General features: G+C 36.7%; 1 protein-coding gene across 2 annotated transcripts in view; it reads left to right on the top strand.

Moving 5' to 3' along the window:
* Nucleotides 1-332: 332 nt before the first annotated feature.
* The window catches only part of RIMBP2 (RIMS binding protein 2), a 116,866-nt gene continuing 97,629 nt past the window's right edge, over nucleotides 333-19,569 (top strand). For both annotated transcript variants that reach the window (XM_052795668.1, XM_052795667.1), the window contains exon 1: nucleotides 333-470. The gene's annotated coding sequence lies outside the window, so the exon portion shown is untranslated. The remainder of the gene's footprint in view (nucleotides 471-19,569) is intronic.

Raw genomic sequence — 19,569 nt, 5'->3', positions numbered from 1 at the left:
TTTTTCATTTACCCTCTGAAATTAATTTCCTGCAAGGGACCAATGACCACACTATTGAAGTCTTATTTTGGAAGTTTATGTTGGACTTCAGTCTTGTTGCCTGCCCTCACAAAGTGTTTATTCAGCAAGGCTGAATTTATTAGTTTAGATTGGCTTCTATTCTATGTAATGTTTAATTAAGCATCACTTTCAAGAAGCTTTTGGGGGCATATGCGATGAAAAACATGTTAATGAAACATGATGTGTTGTAGGAAGAGCAAGTGCTAGTCAGCTAGTACAAATGCAGTTTTAAGAGATTGATCACTGAACTTGTTTTGTTTTTTTCTACACAGTTTGGAAATGATCCATCATGTCCGCAGCCTGCAACATCACAGAAAATATTTGATCAGACCCAGTTTTTAGAAGAGACCCAGATTTCTAAGTCTCATGTCACCACCTTAAATCAAGAGCAACATCACTGGCAGTTTTTAGTAAGTCCTGTCTTTGTTTTTACAATTTTATGGCAACTGATGAATTTAAAGACAAGTCTAGTTTTGCAGTCCGTACTGCTTCTGTTGGTTGGTTTGTTGGTTGGGTTTTTTTGTTTGCATGTGCACTAACATCAGTGGGTTGGGGGTTTCTGAGGGGGAGTGTTTGGGAGAAGGAGGGTTTAGCTCCACAATCTATAGCAAATAGATTTTGTATTGATTTCTTAGAATCTTGTAGGACGGTAGTAGTACTTAAATAATGCACATGTGTACTTGGGACATAATTTAAGCATGAAATGAGAGTTTAATAACCAAAAATGTGATATAAATAGCAATTCCAATGCTTTGTTCTGGATGCATGAATACAAAAGTGCAGGATCCAGTGCTTAATGGTTATGATCAGCACGTTCCAATCTGTTTTGGTTGGATTTCTATGTGTTTGCACATGTCCTGAGTTTAGGACACCTTTTGCATTCAGAGAAGAATCTTTTAGAAGGTTCCTTTGAATACAAAAGCTATAGGATAATGTTAGTGTACCTGAAGACAACTTTCAGAGAGGTGTATTTGTGCCAGTGAGGTGCCTTGAATTCTTCCTTTTAGATAAAATACTTTCACTTAAGTACAAAGACATTTGAATACATAAGTGGACAAATTTCTGTTTCTTTTTAAAATCAGAGTTGCAGATGGAACACTACATTTTGTTTCCTATAACTAATAGCTGTTTTATTTGCTTGTGCTTTCATTACACCAAGGAATTTACTACTTCTCGGACTGTGAAATTATAATGGGTGTGATTTCATTTCTTTTCTTTTTTCTCTTTTTTTTTTAACTTGGTAATGCAAACAAAAATATTGTGAAGAAGGAAGGCAAGCTTTTAGAAGTTTCCAGAGAAAGTAGATTAAACTAGATGTCTTGTGTTGAATTTTCAGTAATAAATGCATTTCAGTGAGTAGAGGAGGAGATGAAGTGTGTACAGAGTTATCCTCTGAAAACTTGCCAGTTGCCCAAGATAGCTAAGCCATAATTTCACCGTTGTCCTTTTTATGGAAGTACCTGCTTAATCAAACTACTTCTCCCTCTGCCCACTCCAGCATTGTTTTTAGCACAGATCAGTTCCTCATGCAGTTCCTTCTACAGCTGCAGAAGCCATTGTAATACACATTTGGAAAGTATAGCATGCCTGTGGGGAGTGAGTGATGGGCAGGTGACTGGTCTCATGCTACTGCCAGCAGAAACAAATCCTAGCACTTAATAGTGCATAATAATACTGGGACATGAGAATCCTTATATGAACTTCTAGAATTTCAGAAACTGTCTATATTTTATCTATCATTTCAGAAACATTGAAAAAACCACAGCTGACTGACTTGATTCCATAATGAGAGTGAGGCAAATAATATTGATAAGTTTGGAACTCTACATTGCCTTTATTCATTGTTCATTATTTAGTCCTAGCAGAATGAGAACAGTTGCTTCTGAATGGAAAGAAATGTTGAAACTTTGTGTCTGTCATTTGTTAGCAGTGGGTTTTTTGCTAATAGCTGAACCAAATTGTGTTAAAACTTGTTCTTTCTTTATCAAGAATAAAGCATCTGAAATTGTGTTTAGACATACTATTTCAAGATGAAGTAGCATAAGCCATTTCTGTTGTTTGAGTTTAGATTTACCTGAAACAGAGTAAACTACAAGTTCCAGAGCTTCCATTTAGATACAAAATTCAGGGCTTTGTTTCTCAATCTAATGCTGTTTTACAGAGAAATATTCTTTTCAAATGAGATAGAATAACATTACTCTCCAGGGCTAAATAATTATACTTCTTGAAATTTATTTAACAAAGGAAAATCTCGAAGTTGAAATGTGCTCCCTAGATCTCTTTATGTCCCAACATTGGCAGCCATTGCTCTGAATTCTCCTTGCCAAAGATACAGATGATTTTATTAGTCTTGAGTTACTCTCTATGTTAGCAAATACGTTTACTATGGTGATACTTCTGTGAGCGATGTGTAAATAATGATTGGCTTGGACATGCTCTGCACCAAAACAGAGGGCCATGTGTTCAGGGATGATATACTGAATTTATTACTCTTCAGAAAACATGTTTCCTAATAGGTGACTATAGAGAAGATGGAGCCAAACTCTTTACGGAGATGCACAGTGAAAGAACAAGAGGCAATAAACAGGGGCTCTAACAAGGGAAATTCTTGTTAGATCTAAGGAAGAAAAAAAAATCTTTAAAATTAGGGTGGTCATCTTGCAGAGATGTTGCAGAATCTCCTTCCTTGGAGAGATGGAAACCTCAGCTGGTGAAAACCCTGAGCAAACTGATCCAGCTCTGCAGTTGGCCCTGCTTTGAGCAGGAAGTTAGACTAGGTGACCTCCAGAGTCCTCCAACCTAAATTATTGTATGATTATATAAATATGAATGCTCACTTACATGCATACATTTTTCTTTTTTATGATTATTTGTTGTATATACCTGTCCTTATAATATGGCCCCATTACATTCATAGAGAGTTCAAACAATAGATTCTTGAAAAGTATACAACAGGGAATACTAAAATCATGTTTTGGTATTGAAAATCATGTTTTGGTATTCTATGGTATCCTTCTGCAGACTACCTCAATGAATGTAGATAATCTTAAATTCTATAGAGAATGTACTGTATTACTTTTAAGGTATAAGGGGCAGAGGAGTGGCTAATAAAGGTTTATTCTATAAGCATGCTTTATAGCTGTTAACACAGTTTTTGCACTCTGCGTAGAGTTGGTTGCAATTCATTATTGCATAATTTAAGTTATACCTGTATTTAAACAAGACCCGATCCTATAACTAGACCTGCATGTATGAATATTTGCTAATACTGCATACTCTCCCATTTTGAAAATGAGCTATTGTGCCAGCCTAAAAGCATGTATGTCCATATCTGTGTGAAGAATATATGCATATTGTAAGTCCTTTAGATCTTTCAGGACTGGCAGGTATTATGAAAAATAAGATACTGTGATTTATTTTCCAATGATAGTGAGTTCTGAGAAGCATATATGTTGGTCAGTTACTTGATCCACATCTCTTGGTGACTGAGTTATAAGATGTAGTTCATAATCACCTTTGATCTTCAAAGCACATTGAAACCAATAAATAACAGAATAGTTTAAAGAAAATTCATTAAAAGATACCATTTTTCAACCTAATGGTCTCACTATTCTTACACTGTACCTCACTGAACTGAAAGTAAGGGCTTAAAGCTTTGCTTTAAGAGCCTGATATTTGAAGCTTGATGTTCTAAATTTGGTGCTGGATTTATTCATTTGAAGGATATGAGTTTGATTGCATCAGAAGTAATTATATTTAATATGACAAGAGAAAACTGCATAAATGTGATATTTTGAACGGCTGTTAATGCCTTCTTTACATCTCTGCTTCTGAAAAGAGTAATTACATAGCTGTGATGTGAACTGAATGTTAAGGTCTGGTGAAAGACATTTCTGGTAAAAAAAGTGAAGTCAATCTTCTAACATTGTGTGTAGAAGTTCCCTTAACAGAAGGCACTTGAGAAATTAGGTAGCTGTTTGCAGACCCAGAGCCAGTAGCTTACAAAAGACGAACTTCAGGCAAAAATGGGATGCCATTGAAATTAGTGGCAATTTTGCTGTTAATTTCATTCACACAAATAATTCATGCTTTCAAGAAGCATGAAGTTGTGTTGTAAAACAAAAAGCAGTGGTTTGGATTAGGGTCTTGAGAATAGAATAAAGAAATTATTATTTACAGCAGCTTATTTCAGTCCAGTGCAGACTCTATCTTTGAATCCATTCAGAGTCTATTCTCACCGCTTGGTTTGTCAGTATTTAAGGGGAACACAAGCAATCTAAATGGCTCCTGGGCAGTAGCAGCCTTCTGGATGAAGGGTAAACTTTGGACACCCAAACCAGCCTCTATTTAAAACACTATTGTTTACATAGTATTGTAGTACAGATAGTACAGATAGAGCTAGATACTCTGATGCCAGGATTAAAATTTTCTAACAAAATATTAAATAATGTTTCTTTCATACTATAGTTACAGTACTTTGGGGCTAAATTTTGACTTGCTGTTCATGCTTATTTAATTTTTAATGAATTGCCTCATCTATATCAGTAACAATAACTTTTAATCATTGACACTGAAGATCAGAAGAAATAAGTGCAATTTTTCATACTGTATGTTTCAGCAGTGGTTTCACTGCAAGAGGAAAATCCTGTATTTTAGTAAACAGAGACCAAATTTTTTATCTACAGACGAATGTTCCCTTCACCTTCTGTCATTAGCTTTCTATGTACATAAATATAACAGACTTCCACCAGTTACCTGTTAGTAACCAGGCAACAGCAGCATTTGACACTGCCTGCAGCTGCAGTGAATGACGTGCAGCTCCCTGATTGTAAATTAAAGTGCTCTGAATTTTGAACTGAGGTTGATAAAAAGGACATTAGTGTGAGTATAATGCCACTTTCACCGTAGTAGCAACATGTCAGCAGAGTTTCTATAACAACAGCAGTTTGCTGAGATATAGCCCTCTATCACATTTTCATGATGGAAAAATTGCAATTGCTTGAGTCTTTTGCAATACGTAGTTTTCTCTAAAATACACACTGTACTCCATTTAAGCCTTTTTGCCTCTGTGCGAAGCAGGAACCTGTCGTGCTTCCCAAACATTTGCTTGGGTTCATTGTTTACTGAGGTCAGAGCATTAGATGTTTATAATAATAGACAAAAACTGGGCTGAAAGAAAAAAAAAAATTTTTTTAATTTGTAAATATTTTAAGTGTTGCTTGCTATTCAGAGTTGGTTTGCAGTCTCTTAATGATGGCAGAACAATGAGGCTGGATATTACTATAATAATAAAAAATATTAATGCTTCTGATACAATAGTTAGTGTTTGGCCTAGAGAGCTGGCTCTGTGAAAGGAACTTTTTAAGATTACCTGTCTTTCCTGTGTCCTGTACATGTGTGAGATTTTTAGTGATGAAAGCAACAATATCCATGGCCAGAACCAGTATCTGGATTTTGATAAATGCTGAAGTTATCATAATGTATTTGAATTTTTATCATTTTGGGTCTCTTTCGAGCATTTTTAACCATACGGCAGTGAATTCCAATGAGCTATTTTAATAGTTTATTTCCCTTTACCATTCCATCATCAGTTTCCTTCTCCATATCAATGGAATGACTTCTATAACCTTCCATTTCTAATGATGTTTTCTAAATTAACTATTGCCTGTGCAAATGTAGAATTCTGTTTTTATTTTGTTGATACAGTGCCAGTATAATAAAAGCCTTTCCTATCTGCAGGCTGTGAAGAGAACTCCCATCAATAATAGATCTTAATATGGTTTTAAAAACCCTTTTTTTCTAATCAGAGTTCAAGCAGGTTGTTAAATTCCTGAATGAGTAAAAGCAGTAAAAGGTATTTAAAGGCCCAAACAATGAGACGTGTCCAGTATAAGACTGGATTAAATTAGTAGCCATGAAAGCAGGCTGACCTTTTTTCCTTCTTCCCTAGAACGTGATATTCTTACTCCCTCAGTTTAAAAAGATTGTTGACCCAAATATGTCCTTTAAATAAAAACACTCTTGTAATATAGTTTCCATCTTTTTTCTTTTTGGTGGACTAATTGGAGCCATAATCAGGATAGGTCAGGAGGGGCACCAGCTAGGAGCAGGTACTCTCCAGCACTGTTGCTGTTGCTGCCTGGGATTGAGTGGTTACATGCATGAGGGTGGCTGTTAAGGGAGCTCTGGAGAGATGAGGCATGCTCGGATGTTCAAAAGAGCATAGGTGAGTCAGGCCTTTAGCAGTCTCAGGGCAGTTTTGCCTGTGCTGGATGCAGTGCTGCCTTGTTATGATTCTGGAAAAAATAGGCTACGTATTTTTTCAAGTGTTATAGGTCTGTAGTTGTGACTTCTTTCATGAATACATCCATTAAGCCTGCTGGTTTATAAATTTAAATGTGAGGCCTTCTGATAACCTTTATTGTATGTGATGTATTCAAACCATGCAGATTCTTATATTAAAAATTAGGCTTTGGGGTTTTGTGACTGCAGATTTAGGAGACATCCCAAAATGATCTCGGTGTAACTGAGATAACTGAGCAGTGAATCCAGTCTAAACAGACAAGAGTAATGAAACATTCTTAACTCTATTCCTCTATAAGGAACAGAACCAATGAGGTAATTAATATCTAAAGAAGGTCAAAGATAGATTCAGGAACTGAATGCAGATGTTCTCATTCCCAGGTAGTGCTTGCAGGGCATGGTTTTTTCTTTTTGCGTTTTATACTCTGTCATTTAAATGCATCCAGCCAACAAACAGCCAGTGACGCAAACCTTTAAAGGTGCCACCTCCCCGAAAACAATTATTTTCTGAACCTGGGATATGGTTTGGGATTCTGTTTAAGAGACGATGTATATGCTTTTTTTAAATCTTGATTTTGTGTTGATGGTTGTCTATATTTTCATAAATCTTACTACCCGGTGTTCTGTTCATTGCTCTCTGAAAGGACGCCATCTGCATAATAGCTGTATATATTATCTTTCTCCTAAATGTACATTGTCACAGTCCCAGTTCCCTTTTAAATTGCCTCAACAAATGTAATACTTGTATCAGACAAGAAAGCTAAAGAATCTTAATGCATTATCAGTTACAGCAAAACAAAAGGCTTATGGAGCAAAGTGATTTATTACTTCGTTTTTCTGAAACACATCATAAGATTAGGGTTTTTTGCTTATTCTTTTTCCTATCCTAATTACATTTGCCTGTTGTTTAATCATCTTTAAGACAAAATAGTACGACCGAGGAGAGAACATAATATAATTAACTTCTGTCCTAATGAATCAAACTGCAGAATTTTGCAGTAGCTTCATTTGCAAGGCTTCTTGTCCAGTAAATTGGTTGGAGACAAAGTATTCAGGTGATATTAAAAAAATATAAGACTTAAACCCCATACTAAAATCTTCAGGCTCAGTGCTGTTACTACTGAATTCGGAGGTGAATTAGATGATGGCTCTCTGATTTTTGCTTGAGATTTAATTTACAAATAATTTAGGGGACTGATTGACTCTCTTTATAGGATGCATGAGAATTTAAGTTTTGCCTTCAAATAGTTGTTACATCAAACCCAGCTGATGAAAATGATGATGTGTGTGAAAGCTTTCTCCAGTAGGAACAGCAGTAACACTTCTGTTGGTGATTATTTTATATTCAGGTCTAGAGCTATCTTGGACTCTGCTGAGGCTTCCAAAAAACTAAACATTTAATACTAATTTTGCTGCTGGGTTTTATGTTATGAAACAACTGTTTCTTCAATTTCTAGTTGTCTTCTAGTTCTCGAACTGAACTAGACTGAGTCCTTTAATGCATTTCTACGAGACTCTTTAGCAGCCTTCATATGGCCAAAGATTGCAATCACTACTCAAATGACTGACTAGGTGGCAAAAGAATCTCTGTTCTGTTAAAACTGATAACCTAAAGCCAGAAGAGTCTGTATTCTGTTTCTAAGTATCTGCAAGTCTTTTTGCCAGTGTTGGTGTTCATTTTTTTTTCACATAATATAGGCCAAATTCTCATTACCAGTAGTACCACTGAAGTCAGCAAGGCTAGTAATATGAGCAGTGCAGGCAAGATACAGTCTTATCTGTATGAATAATCAAATTGTTCTCTAGCAGCATATAAATGTAGATTAGATCATTATTTGAACAAACTTTTCACTCTGTTTCCTGAAGTACTAGTGATTAGATCTTAAGCAAGGAGCCTGCTCAAAGCTACCAGACTTGCTTTTCACTGGCTAAAAACCACCAGAAGTATTGGATCAAAAATCCAGTTTATATAAATGCTGTACAAAGTGTACAGCACTTTGTAAAGGCAGCACAGCTGGGAGAAATATTTTAAATTAAATCCCTTTCTGAATATGGATATTAGAGCCTATGATGAGCCCGTGGCTTGGTGGTGTACATCAGAGATAGAAGGCATATTGGGGAAAAGTGTATTGAATGTCAAAAGGATATATAAAGCTGTATTTCTGAGCTGTCCTCTTTCATCAAACATAACCAGAAAAACTGAGATGTGTGAACAGGAGCATATTAGTGTATGTTGAAGTTTACAGATTCCTGTCTTAACCTATGGTTAGCACTTATGCATATTTTATATGCACAGATTCTATATTTGCATCTATGTTTAGGGATCTTAGTACAGATTCCAAATGCAAAAGGCACTTTACTGACAAATGTTGGTTTAAAAAAAAAAAATAAAGTCCTCTTATGAAGAGTTTAAAACTGACAAGGTAAGTCTTGCAGGATGTTTGTGTTTAGATCAAAAGTAACTACATAACTACAAACTACAGTCCCAGAATTTTGAATTCTTATGGTAAATTAACCTGAAGTTAAAGTTGAAAGTACTGTAGTCCTCGACATTGTCCTTCAGCAAACATTCCTGCAACTTGGAACGTTCGCTTTATATCGGGAAATGGTGCAAGTTACTTTCTCAGCGTGAAGTACCATGATGACAATAGAATGAATTTGGGAGTTGGACAAGACCAGTTAACTAAAGGCACAGAAACTTCTGCTTGTCTGTTTAAATGGTTTTGAGACTGCATCTCTGATTTGAAGCAGCAGTTGTGATTCTGCCCTCCAAAGAAGCATTCCAGTTCTGTTTCCAATTGATTAAGATTGGGTGTATGAACTTCTGAGTGCCTTCAGACACTTGAAAACATTCATGTGCAGCGTGCAAGATTGCTGTTAAATAGTGAGGTGTGTGAAAGTATATGCAATACTTCAGTTATTTACCGCTGTAAATAATTGGCACAAGCGATTCCACTGATGTTGCAGGCAGCTCACAATGTACTTCAATAAGCGTAAGATTTTGCAGAACAGGGCTCTTGGATGGTGTGTAAATACATTCTAACAGTACCTATTCTGTGTGAAGACATGCTAACGAGCGTGGAAGTGTGCCCATCAGCCTTACCATTTTCTGTCATGTTGGGAGAGAGGCAACCACCAGCTATGTGCTGGACTGCAGGCTCCATAACATTTGGCAGCATGCTTTTTGTAAATGGCCACCTTTTCTCTCCTTGGGGAATATATACCAGTATTGTACATCATCTGGGGCCTTGGTATGGCTTATTTTATTTTGGAGGGTCAGAAATTAACTACATTGGTTAAAACAAACAGTTCTGAAGCAATCATCACTTGGGATGCTCTCTCTTACACTTTCCTTATGCACACAGCTGTCTATAAGGTACCTGCATTGCTCTTGAAGAAACCTTGACAGGTGGTTTTCTGTATTTGGGGGAAAGTTGCAATGTAAGTGCCTTGCTTCTCAAATCTAATGACAGTGAGATCTCGTTTTTGGATTTCACTGCGTGCTCCTCCAAAGTGGCTGCACTGGTTGATTTTTTTTCCTTCTTAGAAAAGCAATAGTTTCAGACACATTCAAACCGTTAGTTCATCATTACCTGAGAGGCAGTGGGTGAACAAGGGAAATGAGTCGTGCTCAGCATAGCAATGAGATAATGAGCTATATAAATAATTAGCAACAGATTTTAAAAATATGCTTATATAGAGCCAAAAGTATCTTGGCTTGAGTGCATGGTCTCAAAGACGTAATTGAGACTATTCATTTCAGCAAGGCAAATATGATTTAACTCTTTCTCTGTGTGGGTTTTTAGAATTCATAAAATGTGAAATATAGTCAAAAAGGAATAGAATATGATTCACAGCAAAGCACACTGCATTAAAACCACTCGTGAACATATTTTTCAAACTTCCTGATTCCTTCTGATTCCCCTGTACTCGGCACTGGTGAGGCCGCACCTCGAGTACTGTGTTCAGTTTTGGGCCCCTCACTACAGGAAAGACATTGAGCTGCTTGAGCGTGTCCAGAGAAGGGCAACCAAGTTGGTGAGGGGCCTTGAGCACAAGTCTTATGAGGAGCGGCTGAGGGATCTGGGGTTGTTCAGTCTAGAAAAGAGGCGGCTGAGGGGAGACCTTATCGCTCTCTACAACTACCTGAAAGGGGGTTGTAGTGAGGAGGGTGTTGGTCTCTTCTGTCAGGTGGCTGGAGATAGGACAAGAGGAAATGGCCTCAAGTTGAGGCAAGGGAGATTTAGGTTAGATATTAGGAAAAATTTTTTTAATGAGAGGGTTGTCAAACATTGGAATGGGCTGCCCAGGGAAGTGGTTGAGTCACCATCCCTGGAGGTATTCAAAAAGCGAGTGGATAGGGTACTCCAGGGCATGGTTTAGGGGGCATGGATGATGGTTGGACTCAATGATCTTGAAGGTCTTTTCCAACCGAAATGATTCTATGATTCTATGATTCTATGATTCTTTAGCGGTAGATGGTATGTCTTGTGTAGCTGCCATGAAGATTTGCAGATCATTGCTAACAGTTGAAATTCCAGAAACAAAATGGCACAGGCATCTTCACCTGGAGAAAAAATGAATGTAAACACTTGAAATATACTCTAACAGCTATATCATTTCAGTTAACAGAAAATAAAATGCAATTCTAGGCACAACCAATGCTTCCAAAGACTAGTGGATTCATTTCAATGGGATTTGATCTTTTACAAAAATCCAAGGCTAATGTTATTTATGAACTTTTATTGAGATAAGAAAACAGCTATATAACTGGATATCTATTAAGAAGGGGATGACCCATTATCTCTTTACTAATAGTTCCCTAGTTCCCTGTGGGCAGGCAGGATTTTACTTGAATTTGGCAGAAGGGTGTCTAAGGAAGCTGTAAGACTCACAGCTATCATTGCACAATGAAACACTCCTGTTTCTGGCCACATCCCTCTGTTCTGTTCATGTAGCCATATGACTAAGCCATGTAGCTCTGTTTTAAGTATTCTGGCTGAGCTACTTTTTGTATTTTAAAATCCTGTGGGTTTATTTGTTTGTTTATTTCTATGCTGCCATATTCTCCCCTAATGGCTGATGTATTTGTGTGTCATTAAAAAAGGGTCTCTGTTCTTTACATTTCTAGTTCAGTTTTATACATTAGGAGTTAACAGGTGGTTTGGACAAGCATCTAGGCCTTGTCTTTCAGATGTGACGCTTGCTGCTATACACTGTATGGTAGATAAGTAAAATCCAAAATAATATTTTCCAATATTTTGGCCACATTGCTAATATAGTATTTATTAATTTTCATAAATAATAGTGACAAAATTGAAAATTACATACATCTATCTTGAGTAGGTTTGTCCTTATCATAGCAACCCGCTGAAGAAAATATCCGTTATTCCTGAGGGGACACCCAGTAGATGAGAACCACTTGCTTTCGGAAAAGTAGTGCTGAAGCCAAGTAAGACCCAGTAATGTTACCTCAATGCTTTATTAGATAAAATTCACGTAGTCTTTTAACTATGCACTGAAGATGCATGTGCTGGCCTAAGAGTGATGCGTGCTGCTGGATTTAAATGTGTGCTATGAAGCAGCTCATGGGCAGAACTCCAGTCCCAGAAACACATTGCTTTCTTTGATTACTTTCTCTGCTAGTAAAAATAAGAAGCAAGGCCAAGGATATGAGCAGGCAGAGTCAGACTGTGACTTAGAGATGTGATATGTATGTTGTTTTTTTTTTCTTTTTCTCTTACGGATTTAAATGGAGATGTACTGGAGGGAAGCTGGCCCAGCTACTGCCCTGACAGTGCCTTGTTTTCTTTGTGGATTAACAGGGAACTCCAATCTGCAAGGCCATCAATCTGGCCCCTTTCATCAGTACTGAATCACTTTAAAAAGAAAAACAGTGCATGTGATTATCAAAAGCATTTCCATTTATAACACACTGTGGCAATTCAGCTCAGACACCAGAAAATGAGAACATTATATATTAAAAGGATGCTGAATGTGGAAATTGATGAAATATATAAATGTGGCAGTAAAATATACATATGGCTGTCACTTTATGGAGTTGTGAATATCTATTGATGCTTTAAATGATGGTGTTCCCTTTACTTAGCCTGTCTGTGATACTGTACACATCAGCAAAGACATTAGAGACTGGAGTCCAAAGAAACAGTGATTAGCATATTTTAAAGTTTCCTGCACTGACTGCTTAAATACATTTGCATTTATAGAAAGATGAGACTCTTCATGATGTTCTCTGCGTGACAAAGGCTAAAAATAGTTTTATTAGAACTTTGGCTCCAGTTCTACTAAATTTTAACAGTTTGGGGGGAAAGGAAAACACTTGAAAGATTATAATTAATGAGTTATGTGGTTTTGGGTTTTTTTAAAGTATACCAAAATAACATGAAGAAATTGGGACAAGCATGCTATTTTGTGCCTTTGGCATTTTGATGGTTTGCAGCCTAGCTTCCCACTTGAGATGGGGGTGGGCTTTGCTGTTGCCTGCTCTTAGCAGCTAGCCCTCTGCAGCTGTTTAGAAAGGAATTCAGCGTGTAAATTTGAAGATGATTGCACAGAAAGAAAATTCTGTTCTGAATTTACAAAGCAAAGCATTATGCCTACCACTGTCTCATGTCAAAAGGAAATCCAGCATGGTGTAGCTTTATTTGAGAGAGCATAAATTGTGTTTAAATAGTTGGCAGTTTAAAAATTTAGATTAAGGTCCAGAAAAAATTCAAGGTTTGAAAACATGTAGTTTCCTGTTGTGATGGGATGAAAAAAATCACCTGTGGCAAAACAGCATGCATGTAATGCTAGGTATACTGTTGTGGAGAGAAGACAAACACACCAGGCTGCTGATGTGTAAGTGAAGAAACCAGCAATTAGATCATGCACTGAAGTTGTGATGTGTGGAGTGAATTTTTAGGCCTGCTAGTTCCATTAAGTGCTGTCTGGGATGAGAAAGGAGAGTTTAGAATGTAGGAGCTACTGTTTTCAATTCAATGCTGTAATCGTAAATGGTATTGTAATGGGCAGGGAGGCGATTATTAGAACAACTGTAACAACTGGAACCCACTAGTATTGTCATTGCCATCATTGCTGTATGCTCTAAGATCTCTACATGTGCTCTGGTAATTTGCGGTTTCTGGATGAGCATAACCATCCTACCACATACACTGTGTTGACAGAGGAAAGATATAATGCTGTAAAAGAGATTTTTGCATATTTTTTATGAATGAGCATTTTGCTTTTCTGATGAAGTATATACTTATTTGTTAAGATGCTGAAGAGTTTAACAACTGTATTCTCAGCTATCTTTGGAGGCAAGCCCATGCACAAAGTTCCAAGAATAAATACCGTAATATTTCATAACATATTCTTGCAATACATGACCTATAGAATTTAGAAGAGAATGTGCAGGAGGCCTCTGGAACTAGAGTAAAAAAGTAGAGTTTTCTTGCTTCTGAAGAAGTTTTCATGGTATGAGAAACATGTCATTGCAGACAACTAAACAAAGCATTGTTGTAGAATATATGGGAACAATGCATTTGTTAAGAAAATGATGTATCGGAAGTCCAGTCATCTATACAGATGTTAAGGAAATTATTATTAGTTGGTAACTCAGTTGAGTGGATGTGAGCTTAAATGATTAAAGCTCAGTCTTACACATAAAACCTAATTAGCCTTTTTAATTAAGGTACAGTCACTTACCGTAATTTTCTCATAACTTTCTCCACATGGGATGGATGTGGTCAAATGCTTAATGAGACGTTTCTGGATGTCTGACTCCATGTTGCATTACTCTCAACATGCTCAGTAAAGGATTTACTGTCAATTTATATATTGTAGGTAAACTCAACTGAGAAATACTACAGGAGGGACTTATTAGGAATGACAAGCTATGATTTAAGACTTTGGCTTTTTTTTCTTTATGGAGATGAATTCTTCATATCTTCAGCTTACCTCCTGTATTTAAACAATTACATTATACAAGTGATCACTAGTCAAACATCCATCCACAGTATTACGTTTAACATGTAGTTCAACACGTCTGTGTGTTTTGGGTTTTTTTGCAGGGTTCATAGATAATTTTCTTTCAACTGTGATTTTCAAAGTATTAATGTCTTATTTCTATGCTCAGCTGTGCTCCTATAGAAGCAACTTTGTAATCATACTGCCCACTGTAGGGAGAATTCTGAATAGAGCTAAAAGAAGCATTTGTGTGTTAAAACCTTTTGTCTTTTTTTATTAACAGTTTTCTATATTTGCATTATGATTTGAAAAGATAAGAGGGAATGTGTTAGTCACGTGCTGGCCTGTATTTACATGCTAATCTTGGTATTTGTGCAAGTACAGTTTCTTTGGGAGATTTAGCTGGAAGAAGAGGAAAGAGTCAAGTGTATGCACTGAACTTCAAACCCATGAGCTATAACTTTGTAATGTGAGTAGTAAGCTTGCTAGAGGCAGTTCCTGATTATATGAGCAAGATCTTGGGTTTGCTGGATGATTATTACGTTATGGAACTCTGAAACCTGTCTTTAGATGCAGCAGGCTCTGGGGCAATATTAGGCTCCAGAGCTCCCTACCAATTTCATAGCAAACTTGATTAAGCCATTAAATTGCAGATCATTGCTGACAGTAAATTAATTCTTAATCTGAGTCCTATTCTGCACTACATTGGGAGACTTTTGCCAGGAGGCCAGTGGCTTGAAAATGGGTAATTAAATTCTGCTGTAAATACATTTTTATCTACCCTTCTGCTTGCAGGAGCTGGCAAACAAGCGAGAGCCATTAATTAATACCTGTAATTTGGTTTAGTGGAATAAGCCCTGCTCCTGTCAGATTCTGAAATGTAAACCAAGGCTGTGAAGTGAGGAATAAGTAAAAGATAAAGAAAGTTGACAAAAATGTATTCATAAGAGAATCTGTTCTTATTTCTCTCTGTAAAAAATGTTGGCTAGTTTGCAAATTTGGCAACACTTTGGTCTGAAGTCAATGTAGAAAACAATAGTTAAAAGCCCCCTAAATATAGGAAAAGTAACAATAGTGGCAAGATATATTCTGGGCATTTCTCAGTTGTGTAATTAATCCCTTATGACCCAACTTTACAACAGCAGGAGGTAATTTTAGCAGGTTGATCATCTCTGGTGCGCATAGAGTTGTGCATTGTTGTCACACAAGGTTTTTTTTATTGTTTGGATTTGAACCAAGAAATATTGTTTGCGGGTTTTATTCAGAAGTATCAGAAGGAAAGTAGAACCTTGTTTGCTAGCACCCTATTAACTCTGTTCTCTTTCCATTCCTCTGAAACAAACTCGGTTTTCCTACTTTTCTTGCATAGTTTTCCCATTTCCTTAAAGTCCTGAAAGTTGGACAATTATGGGACTCACTCCTTTATTAAGGAAAGATGCCTCCTAATTCTCGTTAAAGAGAGAAGCAAGCTTCTCCACATTATTTGCCTATGACAAATAGTTTCTAATGTCTTAAGAGTTCAGGGGTGCTTTCAACTCTCCAGACTGGTTTAAATCTTTCATAGGGAGTCTGACTTTAATTCACGTTCTCCTAAGATTCCTATCAGAGGACTGAAGTTCATCCAGGGCTCAAACGGAAAGTGATATAGCAAGAGGGAGGTCAAAATTGTGACACATCCTTTTGAAAGGACGGTATGAGTGACCAGGGGGAAAGATGCCTAGAGAAAGGATTGAGCATGAGCAGTTGGGTATGTCCATATCCGAATAGTGCAGGGAACTATCATTGCTTTCTAGTACTCTCCTTAAAATTGTTTCAACTATTTTGTAATTGTGTGAATAATATTCTAGAAAAGAAGGAACAATAAGCCTCTGGGGATGTTTTAGCAGCATTACAGGCTGTCTGTCTTTAGCTATGAGTCAATCTGAATTATATTCAAGGTGTCTCTTGGCAACCTAATGACATTAACCTTAGCAGCATTGTAGCTCATTTACTCTTTTGTGGTTAATATTGCAGACAGAGCTGAGTTTTTGAAAACAGATGTTTGGAAACTTCAGAAGGTAAAAGACTGGCAGCAAACATGTCTATAAACTTTATCTGAAATGAGCAGGTCATATAAAGCAGAAGATATCTAATAGTGACACCACCAGGAAAATTTCAGTTTTCTGGCAAAGATCATAAGAGAAAGAACCGTAGTTCAATGAAAAATAACATTGCTATACTTAACCTACCTCTGCTTTCTAAGGTTAATAATCCCAGAACAAGGGTAGAATTAATTTGAAGATCTAGCATATAAACTTGGGTAAGTTGTTAAAATGTAAGTTGGGAATAAGTCCTAAGAGAGAGATACAGAGAGACAAGGAGAGAACATAGGTGCAGCTTATCTGTTTTGGGCAATAAATGTATTTAATGATTTCCAGTGCCAATTAAAATTATAGAATTGCAAGGTATTTGACATTTGAGGGGGTAATAAAAAAAAAAAAAAGGCAAACTAGTTGTTTGGAGAGAAATGCTTTTAAATGGACAAGGTTATTGTTAGCTGACTTTGTACACAAATATAATAATTTATTTCATGTGAGGGTTTTTTTGTAATGAGTGCTTTCCATTAGAACTATGAAATATGTAGTGAGCAAGCCTGTTATACCATGATCTCTAGTAGCTTCACCGCTCTCGTAGCTGAAAAAATTCCACAGATTAAAGATATGGTAAGATAGGCTTTTTAGGCATCTGTGCAATCATTTTTCTTCAAGCCTGTGGAGCCAAAAGCCTTCTGAGCTTAATCTCTTTTTTACCTTCTGAACAGCATGATCATGAGATTTCATTAAGGATACATGCATGAAACATATATATATATGGGTTTATGTTTACATATTTGAGAGAGAATTTTATACATATTTGTATAGCTATTATATCTATAAATACACATGCATGTAATATTGTGTATGTGTAAAATCCACAGTCTGAGATTTGTTGCTTTGTTTTCCAGTGTTATTAAAAATTTAACCATGTCTCCAGCTGAGACACTTTGTCATTTTGAGAGCAATGTAAATGTTAATAATTAAAAACAATTAAAAAATGTGTTAAAAGTCATGTAATTTTTATAGGCTGGCTGACTGAATAATGGATGCCTCCTAGATTTTCTAGAGTGTCAAAGCATTATTAAACAAAGCCTTCTCCCATCCTAGAAGTCCTGTAGAAATGAAATAACCTATTTTGTCAATTTGGGAATCCAGCTGAGGTTTTGGAGTGAAATTATAAATTATGATCCCTGATGAGTCCCATAACGACCATACTGTGGACTACTCTGAAGGAGCTCTTTTTTTCCATGAATCCAGATGTACAGGATTCCAAGCAACAGGTCAAATAAAAGGAATACATGTAAAAAAAGTCCTGAATATGTTAGATTTTATGTATTCTGTAGTGACCATAAAGCCTATGCTGTAACCACATTTTACAGGGCTCAGTGCTCAGAAGTAAATACTACATTTCTAGCAAAGAGGAAATTTTGATCTCTTGTTCTGAAAGAATGACGAAAGAGCTAAGAAAACAAAATGCCTCCACCCTTTTTCTAAAAATAAATGAATAAGTAAATAAAAAAGCCATTGCTGCATGACTGGATCAAGAGAATTTTATACAAGAACAACAAAATTATTCCATGGGTCGAGATAATTGTAGCAGACAGCAGTCCAGCCAGAAGTTTAAAGTCAGTATTTTTTGACTGCACTGGTGTTTTATATGGCTAAGCCTTTTGGCATATAGTTTAAGCATAGGCCTTGTGTGAGCCTTAGATAGGTAATCTTTTTACATTTCCTTGAAATCACTGTATGAAGGGTACAATATAAGATGTAAGTGCTTCTTACTGCTTGTCTGTTACATCCCTGTCTGGCACCACTGTCTCTTACAATGAATCTGTGCCCAGGAAACACCGAGTTAAGCCATGTTCCAAAGAGAAACTCTTAGCTATCACAACAGGTTCTTCCCGAAAACCTTTCTGTCTCACAGTGCTGCATATTTACTACAGTTGCTTGGTTCAAAGACCTGAACAGGACAGCAGGCAACAATACCACCCATACTAAGGTTAGCACTTTAATCCTGGATTTCCTATAGTCTAAATGTTCTCCAAGCACATTGACATCAGTTCCAGAATCAACATGCAAACTGCCACTGCACTGGTTCCAAAGTTTTATAAAAACGTGAATTTTACTTTATTTACTACTGCAGATATTTTCTAAAATTTCAGATTATTGAAGCAGTTTTTGAGTAAGAATTAGACAACTTCTCTAGGACAGAAGTAGATTGGGCTTCTCTGATAAGGAAGAACAGATGACCTGATGTGTGGCTTATGCATTTCTGTTGTATGTGAGTTCATACAGCTCTGTGGAAAAGTCGTCTTCAGATTAGGTTTGTAAGCAGGAATGTTGTCACAAGTGTCAGTGGCAAAGCACTGACTTTTTAATAATTTCCAGAAAGTGATGTTAAATGGCAGCACTGATCAGTAAGAGTAGTTTCACTGAGCATACAGATTTACCACGTTGCTGGTTTACATGGTCACTGTCTTACGAAGTATCACTGGAGTTGGATTGTTCCAGGCTGTAATTGCTTCTGTTATTCCAAATGAATAAAAAAAATTGCTTGGTAGTCATCAGTTGTGGAAGGCAATTGGGAAAGAAAGAGTGTTTCCTCTGATTTTCTGAACAGAATTGTTTAAGAGTTCTGTGGCCCATTCTCCTCCACTGCTCCTACAGAGTCCTCGGTGTTGGAGGTTATACACTGGGCAAAGGCCTTTGGGCTCATACCTTTCTGTGCAGTTTCTTTGTGATGGTGGGAGAGGACTCAAAGATCTCTTTGGGCAGTATTTTGAAAAAACAGAGTTAATACAAAGGAACAAGTTGATTCCTTCTGAATTATTTCAGGCCTCTGAACCAACTACGTATTTATTCTATTGAAACCTCAGCTCGTTCATTTAGTAGGATAGTTTATATTTTGCAATGCAGCTAAGCATTACCTTGAAAGAAAAAAATGTTGTCTTAGCTCTTCACTTACCAAAGGGAAATGATGGAAATTAGTTCAGAAATCTGCCTGGATTTCTTCATGTCCTTGCAATGTCTGCATGCCATGTAAATTCTGTCTGCTTTTATGTCTGCAATGAAACCATTGCCAGCCTCAGAGCTAGGGACTTGTAGATCATGATTTAGAGAACAGAAAAATTTGGTGAATCAGATGTTTGACTTTGCTAGT

Source organism: Harpia harpyja, chromosome 9 (genome assembly GCF_026419915.1).
Source record: "Harpia harpyja isolate bHarHar1 chromosome 9, bHarHar1 primary haplotype, whole genome shotgun sequence".
Classification (NCBI taxonomy): Eukaryota; Metazoa; Chordata; class Aves; order Accipitriformes; family Accipitridae; genus Harpia; species Harpia harpyja.
Note: the sequence above shows the minus strand (reverse complement) of the source record. Positions and strands in the feature narration are given on the sequence as shown.